Below are 19,022 nucleotides of genomic sequence, written 5' to 3'. Positions count from 1 at the left end.
AGCAAGTTCTATTCATTAACCATTTGCCTCAAAACAAAACATTTACTGATTAGCAGTAGAAGCTCTCCTCTAGTCTTCAATGTTCTATCATTTCCTCTTTATTTTAGAGAAAGAAATTTTCTTCTTAGGAAAAATACTTAATTTAGTAGAAAGATATAACTGAGTAAATAAAATATAACTGAAATAAAAGCAAAACATATGTTGAGTGGGAAGGGAATAGATACAGTATAGATGCTGCGTTTTTTGTCCCCACATTTACAAAAAGAATGACAAGCCTTTGCAAGTGGAGTGGATGTAGGCTGGGAAACAAATCTTCAGTCATATGCATGTTCTCTTTGTTTATCTATAGGTTTTGCTTTGCGTATATCATCACTATTATTTGAGGATCTTATTGATACTTCTTTAATCAATAATAATATTTAAATTTTTATTCATGACTGTAAAAAGAGAATTCTTTATGTCAAGTTATATGGGACTATAAGTGAAGGGCACATGGATTTAGCAAAGCACAATAAGACCATCCCTGCCTCCACTAGCTATGACTAAGATATTATACTCTGGATTTCACTGTTCATAAAGGGCACTAACTGCTTTAGATCTGAATGGTTAACCTGCAGCCACAGCAAGAAATACCAGTTATTTGCTGACTCCATTCTTTTGTAATTTATCTCCTTCTCTAGATCATTATTGCTTGTTAATTTTCAAGATAGGTTTCAAATAAAAAATATGGTCCAACTTATTCACAGATTCTAAACACATTAAGTTAATATTTTACTTTTATGAGAATTTCTATTGATTTCAATAGAACTACTTATTATGCCCAAAGGTGAGTATTTTCTGCATCAGGGGCTAGTATCGCATAATTCTTAGGAAAAGGACCACATTTATTAGGTTCTCTCTCTTTAATAAGGCTTAGTTAAAATTTCTCTGTGAAGTTTAGATTAGCAGGCAGATTCAAATTTCACCAGTAACTGGGATTCAGTAGTTTTGCTGGAGATCATCTGTGAAATAAATTTCAATTTTTAAAAAGCATCTATTATCATGCACATCTATTTATCTAAAAAGATCCTCTTTAAACCTGTAAGAGCTTAATGTCATAATTGCTTTTAATGTCTTGGCCAAACGTGAATTAACAAAACCCACTGGAAAACGTGATTATCTGCATCCCAAATTGCAGGGTGACCCCTCTTTGTGAATTCCAAATCACCTCATTATATTCAAGTCCTACACAAATATTACCACAAGCTAGGGTATTATGGATCTCCTATAATAAAAATAATAATCAACAATAATCAACAATAATTAATAATAATTAATAATAATTAATAAAGAAGGGACTGGGCAGCTTGGGATGCAGTCAAGGCACTTCTGTTGGATTAACAGGGGTTTTTTTTCCATTTTTATCATAATTTGTCTTCTGTGCTTAATTGCTATGTTATATTTTACCACATGATAATAGGTAGATAGACTTTGATAGCGTGTCCATCTTGTGTGAGAAAAGTTCCAGCTAAATCCATAGAATGAAAAGGTAGGGCATGAAGGACATAGGAAGGCATCTGGCTTTCTTTACTCCATTTGATCCAATTTCTTTCTCTAATGAATCCTTGATTATCCTAATAGGCTTTCACTGATTGACTGGGAAGCCAGGATATGAACCTGCATGGGTCAAGATCAAGAATTAATGGAACTTGGTTTTTTGAAACACAGTCCTAGGTTTTGTTCTGCTCCTATCCATTTAGTCCAAAGCAGTGCCAGATTTTTACCAAAAAGCACTATTTTTTATCCAATTTTATGGATTTTTATCAAAAGCACAATTAGAATTTTAGAACCATTTTTGGGAATCAATATTCTAAGAGTGTTGCTAAATACTTGGCATCCTGATAACTTGTTCAGACTGGACCTGGAGCACATCATAGTTGTCCCTCATCCTCCTATTCTGCATGAGCTATCTTCTCTTGAAAACTCAGGTTTAGCAGAGAGCCAGAGGGGGATTTGGTAATTCTGGTAATCCTCCTTGCTCTAAACAGAAATTCGTTCATGATGCAGGAAGGATAAATGCCTATGACTGGGTGTTCATGTTCTTTCAGTTGTATACAGACACCAGTGACCTTCAGGGAAAGTGACTGGTTTTTGTATGTTATAGTTAGCAGCTAAATGCCACACTGACTAATTAATTTTAGAAAGAATCATCAGGAAGAGCAAGTGACTGTTAGGGTGGGGAACTGCAATAAGTAAGGGTAACATTAACATGTTTAACTATGAAAATTACCAAAGCAATTTACCCAGAAACTGTAGCCATTATCAGAATTCTTAACACTCCGATTTCACATTCTCTTTTGTAAGCATTAATCATATTTTATTTTTAACCAGAAACCTCAAAGCAGTATTAAATTAAGTGAAACTTTAATAATGAAATTGCATGTAGTACTATTCAAAAGTTATGCAGAGAAGCTTTAATATACTCCATTAGGCAGAGAAAAATGTTGAAAGGATATGGTTAATGTTCATCTGTATTCAGTTTCTCTTTTTACTACAAGAATTTTCCTATTGACTTCAATGGGAGGAAAACCAGCCTCTGCTGCGGTGATGTGATAATGTGGGTTAGTCCTCTGAATCTCCGGAAAAGCATTACGGAATAAAGTCACACTGAAGGATGGTGCCTCATATCACACAGGAAAGAAGATACTTATTAAAAAGGGCAGATGGATGGTTGTAGGGGCTGAACTGGGGCCAGCATTTGTGTGGTGGGTCTCAGCATGGAGAGCAGACAATGGGGCTGGGCACTCAAAATCTTGTGTCAGCTCTGCTAGCCCCAACCAGGGTGTAGCGAGGGCACTGCTCCCTCCAAGTATCAGGTCAAAATAAAGGTGGTGGTGAGGCTGGGTTTAGCCTCTCTTCTCAAGCATTCTGCACAGGGTTCTATGGAAAGGGAAACAGAAGGAAATGGGTAAAAATTAAAAAAAAGGGAATGAGTTTTCTTGCTTTTCTGAGGATTCATTAAAGCTTTGGGCTTGGTAAAGTCTTGAAGTTATTGAAAGCACAGAGATCAGCGGGGAAAGTGAGCAGTTCCAAGAAGCACTGTGTCTGGGGAAAAACTGTATGCTCACCTCTATTTACCTGACTTGTTTGTTTATGTGTTTATCTGGTTACTGCCGAATCTCTCATAGAGAATATCTCAAACAGAAAGGGTACAGAAAGAAACCACAGGGAAATGCCACACACAGGCCACCCTTCCAGTAGGGTGGCCTTGGAAGTCTGCCTTTGGGGCTGAGACAATGATAGAGCTGCTCTTCAAGATAAATAAAGATGCTGTCTCCTGTCCACTGATTTCTCATTGCAAAGCAGAGATAAGACAGAGTAAAGATGACTTTTAAAGAGGATGAAAAGAAAGAAATTAGCAAGATTTTGAAACATTACATTTTGCAAGAGGAAGAAGGTTCTCCACAGCTACTGTGTGAACATATAGGGAAGAAGTTAGCAGTGTTTGCAGCCACAGAACACTGGAAGGACTGGGAGAACGTGTTTCCCAGAATTACTCTGCACAGCAAGAGGTGCATGCAGGGGACAGATGACGCTCTCCCACTGAGTTGTTACTGTCAGAATTCCTTACTCTCCCACTTTCTAATAGCAGTAGAGTTCAGATGACACCAGTAAAACTGCAGAAGTTAATGGGGAAAATGTGATCTAAGCAAGTAATCTGGGCAAGGCTAGCCTGTAGCTGTACTGGCAAGACAGTAAAACTTTGGAAAATCTAAATGTGTGTCCAAGGCATTCTTCAAATTTCAAAGATTTGATGAAAGACATTAAAAATATGTGGGTTTCACTCTTTCCCTGCCTCAAAAAATTCCTTAAAAATAGTAAACATTTTGTAAGGCAGCTCTGTTCCTATCACGTAGATGAATAAAATTGATGTTCTAGTGTTCAGAATGGTGAAACTCTAATCACTTTCTTTCCCTGTTATATTTCTGGTTTCCCCAGCTGCTGGTTTTCCCTCCTTTCACTCTGGGTGTGATATTAAGAAAAAAAATTGAGATGTTCAGTGACAACTAAAGAATTAACAAAGCCCCTAAGAGGTAGAATTCACAAGTCAGCTTGAAATGAACAGGAAATCCTGAGTTTCCCAATAACATACGAGCCTGTTTTCTTCCAAATTAATTGAAATCAGTGTGAAGGAAAAGCAACTGCCTGGGAATAAGGAGGCAACAACACTTCATTTTCATATGAAATACTGCTACTGTCAATAGCCCAAGCAGTGATCAAGACAGGATGTTGGAACTGGGAAGAAGACTAAAAAGAACTACAAGAATTTTTTATGTGGAAAATGAGATAAATGAATAATAGAAAGTATGGTATAACACAATGATAAAAGGGGAAAAAAAAAAGTTGATGTTCCTGTTAAACAAATTGGTAATGTCACTATAGTAGTTATAGTACCATACTTTATATTGTTTTTAGACTTACTAATAATTCCCTGCAACATTTCTCACTAAATTCTGTCTTTAAATGGTACCTTAGGCATCATGTGTATAAATTCTGTACCCCAAGAGAACCGTTCCTTTTATTAAGTTAAAATGAAACATCATATTCTTGTAGCAAAACCAGGGGTTGACTTAAAACACTCCTTTTTGTTCAAATGAGAGAAATTGCTTAAATAACACCCTTGAACTATTAGACTGCAAAGGTTTACTTTGAAGGTATACAGTGGAAGAAAAAGCACCATCTTTCTATCTCTCTCTAAAGTTTTAAATACTTATTTTCACATACAAACATACAAAGACTTTGAGATTCCTTGTTGGCATCAGGACAGTAACCTTGCCATATTTCAAATATGCAATTTATAGGGAAGCTCTTTTTTCAAATGGTTTATGGCTGTGACTTTCCAGATACAGCTGTGATTTAACACATCAGCTGTTACACAGATGTCTCATGAAAGGTAAGTGTCATTGCTGGGGTTGAAGGTTAAATATCTTTGAAGTCCCAAACAGCAGTAACAGTGGTCAAATAATATATGCCTTGTGAGACGTGGTTCTTTTTTCTAGATATCTTGATAAAAATTTGGACTACTATACAAATAGTGCTGCAATATGAAAGTATCAAGAAATCATCTTGTAAAAAGTTCTACATTTCTGTTCTGGAGTCCTCACATTTACGATAGGCTGCAGCTGGTATCCCTTAATATGACATTAACAGATACTGACTACTTTATTTATGTCCAGAATGTTTTAGAAATTTTTCAAGGGTACAATTAAATTATATAATGTAAACTGAGTCATTTAGCATGTATTCCACATGACATGGGAGGAGACTATTAAAGTAAATGTACCTTTGGAGTTGAATAAACCTAGCGAGAAGTATTTGGCCTTAAAATTTAAGTAAAAGTAGTTTTAATACTGGTGAAAATTGAGTTCTTAGGACAAAATAATTAATGTGCAGATTTTGCTGAAATCATACTACTTGTTGAAGAAATTTTTCACTGAAACTGTTCCACTGAATTGGAATTTTTACTTTGGCTTTATTTGGTGGGTTGGGGTTTTTTTCTCCTGAAAATTGATGAGAAAAAGCATTTTTTCTTGTGCCAAGTGGTAAAATATGAGTACAGATAGGCATCTGGTAAAACTGTCATTGCTCCAGAGAATTCTTTGAAGCTGCAATGGTGTCTAGGTCTGTCACATTGCTTCTTTCCACTGGTAGTTAGGGGTTTCTGTAATGATCAATTAGTGTGCATGCAATATGTGTGATTTGGCATGTGCCCCATATGGAATTATGCCTGACTTATCCTGTAGATTGCCCTAGAGTTGGCTTCTGAACTCTGAAGCTCATTTTTTGGCAGTCAGAATTGTAGGTTTCTGATGTTACAAATAAATGCAAAGTTCTAAACACCAGCACTGCATTTTCTTTTTTCTTTTTTTTTTTTTGAACAGTGAGTTTAAAGAGTGACTCCTCTCAATTGTCCATCTGAAAAACAATGATTTGCATCACTGAGAATACAATTCTTCTACCAACAGGCTCAACTTTCTATATGATCAAAAAGCAAATGCAGTTAACATGCTCTGTAATAAGATGAAAGTCTTGAAATAAAACCAGAGGAGAAATTCCTCTAGTCACATGTGTAAAGGAGGGAAGCATATTCACACAGGTATACACAGAGGTTGCAGATACAAAGTTATCTCTGTGGGTCACCTCTAGTATATTAAGAGGTTTTTAATTACATTAGTTTCATTACAAGTCTGTATTTCTCTACTGGAATTTAAAGTAGGACTTCATACTACTGAAATAAATTTCTTACTGTTATTTTTTTTTATTCACATTCTTCTTTGATTCTGTTGTGTTTTGGTTTTTTTTCCAAGAGTAAATATGATATTTTTACTTTTGATGATTTTTAACATTAGTAACTTGAAATATACAAAAATACCACAAGGCTTTTAAAACCTTTCTTGCTTTCTTTAGAAAGAAAAGCATACATGCTTCCTGTTTAAACATCACTGTGTTTGAGAACAATTGAGAATACTATGGAAGGTCTAATTTTTGGGAGCAAATTAAGTTACCCTTTAATTTTTGTCCTGGTAAGGTCAGTACTTTCTACTGACAGTCCATTAAATGTCTTATTTCTATGCCTCTTTTCCCAGAGTAGGGACCACACTCTCAGATGTTTGAAGTTGCCATGCCCTGATCTTCGTCATGCTACACCTGCTACCACTTGCAACTGTGCTTTATCCAAAAAATATTTTCTGGCATTTAACGTGTCTGTGCATATATATACACGGACTCAAGATCAAGAGACTGTAATAGTGGTACCACAATCAAGCTAGAACTGTATTCTTGGCATGTGTGCCTTTTTTCTGTGTTAGTTTTTGCACCTGTGATTTTCATATGTCGTTTTAAATTTATGTTTTAATGTTTTATTATCCTTATGCTCATAAATCTCTAGATGAATGTGTCTGTAATCAGAACAGCCATCTTAACTACCATTTACTGAACAGGAAAGCTTTACAGCTGCAGAACTTTGCACTATTTCTTTGAGTATTTTTCAGAGTCACAGCAGGGTAAGTTTGTCCCTCTATGGATTTTCCATCAGCAAACTCTCACCCACAAATAGATGCTGCTCTGGCATAGGAGGACTGTGAGCTCAATTGCCATCTGCTCTCCCTCTTTCCAAGCAGCTCCATCTCTGGCACTTCTTCCATCAGAAGTTTGTGCAGTCTTAGAAAACATCCAGAAACTATGTTCTTTATCCAGAAGATCTTTCATGATTGGTTACCCCCTGGAGAAGATGATGAGCCATTCTTTTGTATCACAGGAGGCAAAAACTCTGTGAAGAACTTGGAACACACTGTGGAATGATGGGATATAATGTGTGTTAGAAGGATGAAGAAGATTTAGAGAAAATATGAAAAACTTGCTTTGAGGTTCCAAAGGCTACCATGTGTACTACTTGCTCCCCACACTGACTGTAGAAACATGTTTGGTCTCTTAGAGCCCTGCATCGTGTTTGATGCAGTGCATTTGGTAAGTTGTGAGGAATTTTTCTAAGTGATTTGAAGTCATCTGGTCATTGCAGTGGGAGGACAGGAATCACCATGGGAAACAATTCACAATCCCGCTGGAAGTCATTGACTGAATCAAGGATAAATTGAGCTTCTGCAAAAGAGAGTGAGTTGCTCAACAGGAGACTGATCGCAGGGTAAAAAGGAAGTTTGAGACCAAGGATTGGAGTAAGAGGGCCTTCAATTATTTGATGCATTATGTTTGTGTGTTTGATGTGAAGCTTTAGCTTTTTGCCTTTTTTTAATCACTGTAAACCGTGTGATCCTGCATAACTACATTAAATGCAATACTTTGATTTTTTTCTCCTTATTTTTTACCATGTTAAAAAAAAATAAAAAGTCAGCCTTGCATTACCATTGGCTCTGCTGCATATATGTGGTATATGTACAAAAAAATACCCTAAGGAGGCAATCCTCAAAATAATGTATTTTCAAACTAGTGCCCAGAAAACTATTAAATGTCTTAAAATGGAGTTATCTAAGAAAGTTCCTAAGTGACTTCCACATTTTAAAATGGAACAGTGCAATGCTTAGCTGTTACATGTACTACATTTGTTTTTAGATACATAGAAATTTTGACAGAATCTACTAAATGTGTGAAAATATAAATGGCTTTGTAAGTAGGTTTAAAAAAAATGTTGAAAGTGGAAAGGTTCTGTCAAAATGAAAAACAGGCAGTAAATAAGAGAACAAATATTACACTCCTCTCACTTGTAAAAAGAAGCTAAATTGTAGTTACTAAGTTCCCATTTGCCTCACAAACATGCATTAATGTTTTTTGAGGATATTTCAGTTCCTTAGTTTACAAAAAGAAGTACTTTGTATCACTGACAGCAGTCAGAGACAGGTTATTTTTTATGCTCTTGAGATGCACTTAGCTGGATTTTGAGGTCCTCCTTGCCTTACTTTGTTATGATTGAAATGTAGTGTAGAAATAATTCAAGGGGTACTACCTATCCAGACATGTTAATGAACACTTTAATAGTGCACTTGAAAAAAAAATAGAAGAGATGGGTAAGGGTAAAAAGAGAGAAAATACTTGGAAATAAATTGGAATTCAATGTGATTATGTATAGAAAATCTGTTAGAAAATGCAGCAGTTGAGAGACAGTTTCCTGGATGATGGGGAGAAAGTACTCTACAGTTCTACTCATCTGTAGGGTCAATGTAGCAGAGAGTAAAAAATTCACTTCATCCACAGTTCCATGTCCCTGCTGGTTTTCTCAAGGAAACTATAAAGTCTGAGAATTGACATTAAAGTAGGTTTTAACTTTAGGAAGTACCAGATCTAGACTGAAGAGAACTTTCATCTAAAGATGGATACTTCCCCGTCTCATTATCTCACAGCATTACCTTTTAAGCTCTGACAGGCTTTTACCAGCCTCAGTGACCAGTGTCTCAGACTGGTTCTTCATTCTTGTTTCTGGGGAAAAAAAAAAAAAACCAGAGAAAAATATTTAAAAACCAATCCCACCGGTTTCTTTTATATCACTATGACATCTCTAGATGGTGAAATAGCTACAACTAATACAGCTAGATCTGAAATGTGTCCAAACCAGAAGACCAGGTTCTAATTCAGATTTTGGAAAAGACTGCCTTAGAAAGAAGCCATTTCTTCAAAACTGAATGCCTCAAAAATAGCCATTTACTGATGCGAGCTGGCTCAATAGGTCGAGCTCTGGCATGCCCTCGGTCAGAGGAAACTCAGCATCACCTCCATGACATCCTAAAGGAACCCCTTCGGTGGAAAGGCAGGGCGCAAGCTGGATGCGCGTGCTGCTTCCTCCTCAGAGGAGGCACAACAGGCAGCCGATGTCTGGGCTTGTGTCACCCGGAGGTAAAGGAACAGAGAGGGGCCTCTGGTGTGGGTTCCAACAGGTTGATTGCCGGAGGGTCCAGGGACCAGAAGGGCCCCGAGGAGGGTTGTGCATGCCCTTTTATAGGGGGGTGGAACAAGGCAGGGAAAAGGGAAGCAACCAAAGGGGTACAGCCAAGGGGGAGGATAAAATTTAACAAGAACCAATAAGGGAGACAGGGAGGCAGGAGTCATAACAGAGAACCAATGAACAACCGAGCAAAAGAGAACTTTCCAGAACAGGGGGAGGTAACTTGTGCCCGGGAACCACCCAGGGGGATGCGGCTTAGACCTCCGAGCTTTCCCATGATCCACCCTCCGACCCACTGTCCTGGGCGGGGAAATCCACCCAATGGATGGCCCTGGCTTGAGTGGCATTTAACGATTTCAGCTCATGAGTGGGCTGAGCCACCCCAACAATTTACTTTCCAAAGTGGGATAGCACATACGAGGTGATTAGTTACTTAACCCCAGCATCTTCCTGGGCCTCAACAAATCCAGTGCAAAACAAATGAAGGCTCCTTTTTACTCTTTTTTTTTTTTAATTCAAACCTAGTGAGGAACAGCACTAGGAGGCAGAATGCTTGGCTTTACAACATAACATATTTTCTCCTTAAAAATACAGAAATCAGAAAGGGCTCTGGGATTACTGAATTCACAGGCATCCATGTCATTAAATACTTCTCATAACCTATTTCTAATCCCTCGTAGAAGTAAACGGAGGATATTTATTTTTTCTCATACCAGTGATCATACTGAATCCCACACCTCCCTCTAATGAAGACTTTGGTTGTCAGACCTCTGTGGTAGACTATAAATTTGTGTCTTCAGATTCTCAAAATGGTCAGAGAGATGGAGCACCTCTTGGATGAGGAAAGGCTGAGACAATTGGGTTTGTTCAGCTTGGAAAAGAGAAGGCTTTGGGGTGACCTAATTGTGGCCTTCCAGTACCTGAAGAAAGTTATGAGGAGGGAGAACGAATTTGCACAAGGTCATGTAGAGACAGGACAAGGGGGAATGGCTTTGAACTGAAAGAGGGAAGGTTTAGATAAGATACTAGGAAGAAATTCTTTACTGGTGAAGGTGGTGAGGCACTGGAACAGGTTTGCCCAGAGAAGTTGTGGATGCTCCATCCCTGGAAGTGTTCAAGGCCAGGTTGGACGGGGCTTTGAGCAACCTGGTCTTGTAGATGGTGACCCTGACCATGACAGAGGGTTTTGAACTAGATGATCTTTAAGGTCTCTTTTGACACAAACCGTTCTGTTATTCTGTGATATTTTTTAGGTCTGGTAATTCTGTTGTACATCCTTAAGAAACCCCTTCTAAACGACAACAACATTAAGAAAAGAAAACAAAATCCCAAACCTTTTGACAGTGGTATGCTCGATATGAACATATGTATGATAATTCTTCAAGAAAAACTGAAGTCAAAAAAGTGTGATAGTTCATGGAGAAAATATAATACTTCATACATTAATATTTTATTTTTGTAGTTTCAGGCCACAGAAAATAAAATAGAGAGCACATCAACTCTTTTGTTGATTAAAACCCATCAAACCAGCAGACGTATTCCCAAGGTTAAAATTCAGGTGCAGACTTACGTACACTCAAGTTTACAGGTACTTGACTGAATAAAGGGTGCTTATTTTGACCTATAAGTTGAAAATGGAAAAGGCTTGATGACCTTGAACAGACCATGAAAGGTTTCTGTTGAAATCTGAGTAAAAATTTTTATTGATTTTCTCTTTTTTTTTTTTAATCCAATTCAATCTACTGGAAAATAACAGTGAGCTATTTACAGATCCTGTTTTTCCATTTTTCATAATGCAAGAATTGAAAATAACTTGAGAATAACTGAGGCAGTGCCCAAATTATATTTTATTTTCTAAGTGGATAAAGCACTGAGAGCATTGTTTCTTCATTTTCCTATATGTCACACAAAAATTAATCATATTTTTACAAGATTGTGTGTATTTGCTTTTGTTTAAATGTCCCAAATTTAAATGTGGACTCAAATACAGAGTAGCAATATTCCAAAATTAACATGAAAGGAAAGCAATAGTTAATTATCTGCTCTGTTTCCAAAAGCTTGCAAGAAATAGATTTTCTCTTTAGGACATCATAGTTTTAGAAAGCAGGAAGAAGCTGGAAAACAGCCATACACATGACATAATTCCCTCAAACACTGGAGGGTGTCCAGATAGGAACATCAAGAGGCTTTTAGTGCTGTTAAATTAGAATTAATTTCCCTTCTGGGAGGGGGATAATTTGCAAGCAGAAAAGAAAAACAAGCTGCAGTAGAGATTATACCTACTAGGTATGGCGTAGTTGATTACTGAATTTCTCCCTTTCTAATCCTTCTCAAGATACCACTGCTATGAAAGAAAAATAAACAAATCTTTAATTAAACAAGTCGATTTCAATGCACTTTTTGGTTTGGTTTTTCTTTTTGTTTGTTTGTTTGGGTTTTTTATTTTTTATTTGTTTCTTGGGTTTGTTTTGGTTTTTTTGTTTGTTTATTTGTTGTGGGTTTGTTTTTTTTTTTTGACCCAATAGTTGACTTGGACAACATAATAAAAATGGCAATAATTATAATAAGTTTTCTGCAAGTATATGCAGTTAATTATTTAATATGGATTCAGGAACATATCTTAGAATCAAGGAGAAGGATGTTTCAAGAAAGACTTTTAGTGGAATCAGAATATAGTATGTATTTTCATTGCAGAGCATGAAGGTTAAAAGGTTTCCTTCCATATCTGAAGGATGAGATGTCATCCAGAGGGACCTAGAAAAGCTTGGGAGGTGACCCATGTGAATCTCATGAAGTTTGTTTAGCAAGACCCGAGTGCAAGATGCTGCACCTGGGTCACAGCGACCCCTGACGTCCATCCAGGCTGGGGGATGAACAGACAGAGAGCAGCCCTGCCCAGAAGGACTCGGGGGTGCTGGTGGAGGAGAGTCTGGACATGCCCTGGCCATGGGCACTCACAGCCCAGAAAGCCAAACATGTCCTGGGCTGCATTCTGAGCACCGTGGGCAGCAGGGGAGGGAGGGGATTCTGCCCCTCTGCTCTGGTGAGACCCCACCTGCAGTGTTGCATCCAGCTCTGGGGTCCCAGCATAGGAAGGACATGGAGCTGTTGGAGTGATTCCAGAGGAGGTCTCAGAGATGATTAAAGGGATAGAGCATCTCTGCTATGAGGAAAGGCTGAGAGAATTGTTCAGCTTGGAAAAGAGAAGGCTTTGGGGTGACCTACTTGTGGCCTTCCAGAACCCTGAGGGAAGCTACAAGAAAGATGGAGAGGGACTATTTGCAAGAGCCTGGAGTGACAGGGCAAGAGGGAAAGACTGAAAGAGACTAGATTTAGATTAAATATTAGGAAAAAATTCTTTTCTGTGAGGATGGTGAGGCACTGGAACAGGTTTGTCCAGAGAAGTTGTGGATGCTCCATCCCTGGAAGTGTTCAAGGCCAGGCTGGATGGGACTTTGAGCAGCCTGGTCTAGCAGAATGTGCCCCTGCCCATGGCAGTGGGATGGAACCGTGTGCTTTAAGGTCCCTTACAATGCACACCATTCTGTGATTCTATGAAGATGCTGGCAAATTAGTCATGAGAATCTCAGTTTTTGTGCCTGCTAGCTAAAGCCTGACTGGGGTGTCAAAGTTAAGATACGCTGGTGTGAACATTTAGATCTAGAGGTCCTTTGTGTCCTTTCTGTCTGAAGCTTACTAAGCAGATTCACTTATATGGTGAGCTGCTAAAGGTGCATGTTGAACCATGCAAAGGCTGTGAATGGAGCAAACCAGATAATTGCAATCAAAGGATTTCCAGGATCTTATGGTCTGTGTTAAATTCTCCTTTCCCCAAACCTCTAACATCTTTCAAAAGTGTGAGAATGAAACACGAAAAATAAGACTCCTAATAATATTGATTTCTCCTGCTTTTATTCCAGTAAATTGTTTAACTGAGGATGAAGATCTACATATTGACCATGTTTTGTATAGCTTTGTATGGTTTCAGTTACCATCCTGTCACCTTAATTCCTTGACATAATTCACTTAAGGTACAAAACCAGATGTTGGCCTCTCCTACATGTGACCACGTATTGCCCCAAAATGCAGTCTGACTCTGGTTTCTCATGTCACCATCTTCAACATTACTAATAAAGCGTCTGGATATTAAATGATGCATGTGCGTTTTAAAAGTTCTTCCTTAAATTTATGCTTTTATCCACCCATGCAAATCTTTCTGCTTCCAGCACATTATGGGTAAAAATGAAAGTTTAAATAGGAGATGACATGATTTTGTGAGTGTACTTGTGGATGCAGGGCAATATAGCATCCTGTATTTGGCAGGTGTGAATGATGAGTAAAAAAGATATCTACCTAGTAAATATTAACAGAAAGTGTGATACTCTAAAATTTACTTCTGTCTTACTATTGACTTCATTACTTGTGTTATTTAGATTCAGAAACTGAGTAACTTACTACTCAGTGAAAGAACCGGACTCTCAGATATGTAGGAGAGTTTCATATTTTGATTGTGACATATGACAGCACTATGTTTTAAAGGTTGTCTGAAGGAGACAGGAGAAAGAAGAGGAAAAAAAAAAAAGAGTAGAAATCAATGTGAATAAAAAAATAATATCCTTGCTCTCATCAGCAGCTAATAAGGAATTAAATTTTACTTTCTTGATTTACAAACAGTCAGAATGTCATATGTGTAAAGAAAAAGCCAAACACTTCCAGCCCTCAATCTCTACATAAAATTACTTTGTGTTGAGATAAAAGAAGAGGGGGATTCTACATCAAAAAGCCATTACACATCATCCCTGGTGTGTTACAAAACCAAGTTCCCTAATTATAAATCAGAAAGCTATGTTTTCAAAGATTCTTTCATTTTTTTTTTCCTTTCAGTCAAAACTGAAGGGATGAGAAGATGACCCTGGCAGCCTTCAAGAAGGGCTTCTAAGTAAAACAACACTTGCATTTGTGTAAATAGGATCTGTCCTTCAAAATTCACTTCTCAAAACCAGGTAGATATTGAAATGAGCAGGTTGACAATATGCAGTCTATCGAGTAGTTTCTGATATTTTTCTGAAGAGGTAATGGCTGGGAAATCTGTCTCTATTACAGAACCCATCCTCAGGAAAGCCAAAATTATCTGAGACAGGATACATAATGTTTAATGCTAGAAATGAACTCCATTCATTGGAAAATACCTATCAGCTCTGTATTTTGTTGCATACAGTAATTACAAAGTTAATTTTGCAAATCTCATAAGCTGAGCACTTTGAAGATTCATTTGAATTCTTTAAATGCTGCGCCTAATAATGTTGCAGATATTTTGAACAACTTTATTAAACTGATGGAAATTATTCTAAAGACCTTAGAGACAGAAAAAAAACCAATTTAAAAACTATTTCTACTTTTCTCTCACTAAAGAGAATAGATCTAGTGATAAAAATAATAAAATTTTGAAGGAAATTAATTCTGTCTAAAATTGATAATACATTAATGGATCTTATAATTCCTGTTGTCTACCTCTTCATTTATGTAATAGAAAATATTTTAAAATCTATTTTGTTTTCATTCTTGACCCTCAACAGAACTGAGAAATGTTGCTGAAAGATCTTGGAAGCAAGAAAGGTGATTTACCTTCCGTAAAGGTAAAGGAAAGGAAAGGATGCAAAAACCTAAGTCTTGCAGCCAGAGGAGATTAGGATGTCAGGTTTAACATCAGCCATTTGGGTTCTGGTACCGAAGCAATTGAAAGGAATGCAATAACTGAAAATGGGTGACAAGATCTTTGAAAATACTTGCATCTATGCACAGAAAGATGAAAGGCTGTTTCCTTTAGCTGCTATTCAGAAAGTCTTTGAGATTTAGGTGACATATACATGGGCAGAGAGGTATCCAGGTTAAGAAATAAATAAGCCTGAACATAATCTTAAAGTCTATGCTAAAAATATCTTTTTATTGACAGAGATTCTCAAGTACTGATTGACAAATCAATATTTGTGTTGGTATCACCCATAATATTGATATATGAGCAGAACTAAAAATGAACTTTTAAAGGCCATGTATTTTAAGTGACATGAAATTATTCCTGAATTGAAATAACTACTTGAATATTGTAGGTCTGAAAGCATTTTCACTGGAATTCCACAGCTAAGAGCTGTAACATTTTCTGATTTATTGTGTCTTCCCTTGTAGTATATAAGATGGAATTTTAGATCTGTGGAGAAGCTTAGTATCTCAAGTGTATTATCAGAAGCAGAATTTATGAGGATACTTGAAATGCCGTATAAAGGATGTTACAGAGGAGCTTTGAAGGTTTCCTCCAGCCTTACTGATGCAAGACTGGCCCAAAAAAACTGGATATTGAAGCACCACAAAGTTGCACAGGAATCAAAGCTGAGGAGTTAATCTTCAGATGGAACTGTCTAGTTCTGATCAGAGATATTCCATGAACATATAATTAGGAAAATGCTAATTTCTGTCATGTTGGTGCTCACTAACTATTGGAAGACTTGACAAGGTTGATATGAGTATGAAGGAGGAGCTGTTGAAAGAGACACTTGCAAAGAGATCGGGTTCTAAACTCGAGCAAGAGCCCACTTTGAGATGCAGCAGAGCTGGTAAATGGGTTTTGCATTACTCATACAGATCAGAAAGCTCAAGGCTATAGGTCCACTTTTTTTTCTGTTTCAGTGGCTCTTTCTTTATGACACTGGATCCCATTAAGAAACATGAGAGCAAGACAGTGCTGTGCATTATCTGTATAGGCCGGGAGAATAATACCGGAATTAAATAAAAAACTTTCTCAGCCAAATGTTATGACCTCTGGGCAACAAGGAATCTTTTTCAGAGAGAGTTTTAAGAGCATTTTAAATTTGTTTTTCTAATGAACTCTGACCCCAAGTTTCACAGTGTTTGCCTTTTGAGAAGCGTGATTTTTTTTTTTTTTTTTTAATGCTTTTAAAACAGGTTCTAATCTTTCAGCACATTGGACCATTATGGCAGTCCAGCCTACACCATGGGGTATGCTATACATCCTAATATTCTTCTGTTCATCCCCTTCCTAGTCAAGAGTTCACAGCTTCCGCAAGTTGTATGCTATGCAGGAATTAAGAATGAAAGAAGCAGAAGGGGTATGAGATTGTATGATGGTACCAATATTCATGAGGTCTAGCCATCCTTAAGGAACGATTTCTAAAGTAGTAATCTCTTCTGTAAATATATATATGTATATATATATATGGTACATAAAATTTCAAGTCTGTGATGGTTTGTCCAGACCTCTCTCAGAGCCAAGACATGCAGAGGTTCTTGTCTGTCTGTTGTGGTCATGCTGGGAAATATGGTGTGAGCAAAGCCACACAGCCACCTGCAGCCAAGCTCGAGAGAACCTCTAAACCTTAGAGGCAGCAGAACTAAATCAAACAGAGCCATGGTTATCCACTAAGAAACTGGTGATTCTGTCATGATGTTGGGGAACGGCCACTGCTAAATTTTTGGCTAAGAGTACATGAGATGCACAGCTATAGAAAAACTGTGTACCAAAGACATGGGGTTTTACTTAACAGGTATTTAAACAAATACTGCAAACTCTTACTTATGTACACTTATAGAACAGCTTTTTACCACTTCCTCTGAATTTTTTCTTCTTTTATTTTTTTTTCTCAAAAGCCTGTCTTATTGCCTTTCTCTCATGAATGGCACTGCAGTTCTGTAAGAATTTTGAAGTACACCTTTTTTTCCTGAATTTTAAATTTGGTTGACAAAGGGATAACAATCTCCTTAAAAATAAATAAAAAAAACCCCCACCAAACCCTGCCACTCTGCTTTGCTATATCAATTTTAATTTAAAGGTACCAAAAGGTGTTGCACTCCAGACTTCAAAGGAAGTTAATTTTTAAATACGTTCAGCTCAGCATTCCTCTCTCTCTAAGAATTCAATTACAGATATTGTCAGGCTGAAACATTCTTTCCTGACAAAATCTTGCTTTAGTGTAAACCTAATTTTCATTCTCACAGTGAAGGGAGACAGCATTACATGTCGTCCCAAATGGAGATGAACATGTGACAAGCTGGGAAATAAGTGGAAATAAAATCAATTTTTCCCTGTTAGTGTCAAATTAAAGGCAAAGTAAGCTGTAGAATTTGCAATAGCAGAAGTAACAATTGAAACAAGTGTTCTGAAAAAACAAACAAGACCAATTTCAATTTTGTTAGGTAAGGGGAACTTTATTGTTGGTCATCTTAAAATGCACAAAGGAGTGTCTATTCAAATTCCAAACCAACAGCCAAAGATTTGAAGCTAAAAAAATAAAAATGGTGAAAATTAAAGGAAAATTATTTTTACAGAATTTGAGCTGTTAATATGGCCCAATATAAATGTCACTAATATTTGCATTTGAGAGTATCAGTAAAAGAATATTGCTTCTTTGCTTTGATTTGAGCTTTCTTACCTTTACACAAATTCAAAGTATTTACATGAAAAAGAAATAGCATAGAAACCTGGTTTCTTTATTTTTCTTCCACCTTTCACTTTCCCTAGCTTCTTTCTGCTTCCTGTAATTCTCTTAATTCCCTCTATGTGCCTTGAAGACATTAAACACCTTTTTTTAACCTCCTTCTTTCCATTTTCTCTGGATCTTTCCCTGTCTGTGGTGCCTGATGATCTCTCCCTGCATTAATTTCTCTTAGTTGACTGCTTTCTGCACTGTGGCTCATGGTTCTGGCTGATGCCTTCAGTCTTTTACTGAAAAAAACAAAAATTAATTTCCTGGCTTTACTGAATACTTATCCAATTTAATATAGACTATTTTCATAAGGTATTCTTACAAAACTATAGAAAAGATTGGACCAGTGGTTCTACACTTTTAAGCTATCCCCCCCACCCCATTACATCTAAAACAGAAAAAAATGACAACGTATGCAATGCAAAATGTTAAAAATTAGGGAAATTTTTAAAGTGCTGTCGATGACTGAAGAAACTTTTCTACTATAAATGTAGTTGTTGCATAATTAACAGAAACTGACATAACCAACATTTTGTAATTAGATTCTTTATTAATAAATTCTAATTGTAAAAACACATGGATTTAATTGACATTTAACATGTTAGCTATTGCAAGCTTGATATCAATTAACACACTTATCAAATGTCAATTACCAGTTTTTCAGTTTTAATTGCTGTGAAATTGACTTGCCATGGGCTACCTTTTTAAATGTTAATGTATTAACAGTGTTCACAGATTTGATGTAATAAATACAACATCTAATGTGCACTTATTGCTTATGCAATTTGACTACAGTATATGAAAACTTAAGTCTATTTTCTTCATACTTATTAAACAACAGTAAGAAGCCTTTTATTCATTAATTTACCATACAATTAAACTTATTCCACTTAGAAATAATTATCCCATTATATATTCTGAATATAAGTATTCAGAATAGCTAGCCAAATAGGCAGGTCACCATTTTAAACCAGCATTAGATTAGAACTATTATTAGAACTATATCTGAACAGTGTGTTGTGTTGCCAACTTGCTTTTTAATAGGGAGTTCTCCTTACACCTCCTGTGTTTCCTTGTGTTACCTGTATAAATTAAGA

Source organism: Corvus cornix, chromosome 4, assembly GCF_000738735.6.
Source record: "Corvus cornix cornix isolate S_Up_H32 chromosome 4, ASM73873v5, whole genome shotgun sequence".
NCBI classification, from domain to species: domain Eukaryota; kingdom Metazoa; phylum Chordata; class Aves; order Passeriformes; family Corvidae; genus Corvus; species Corvus cornix.
Note: the sequence above shows the minus strand (reverse complement) of the source record.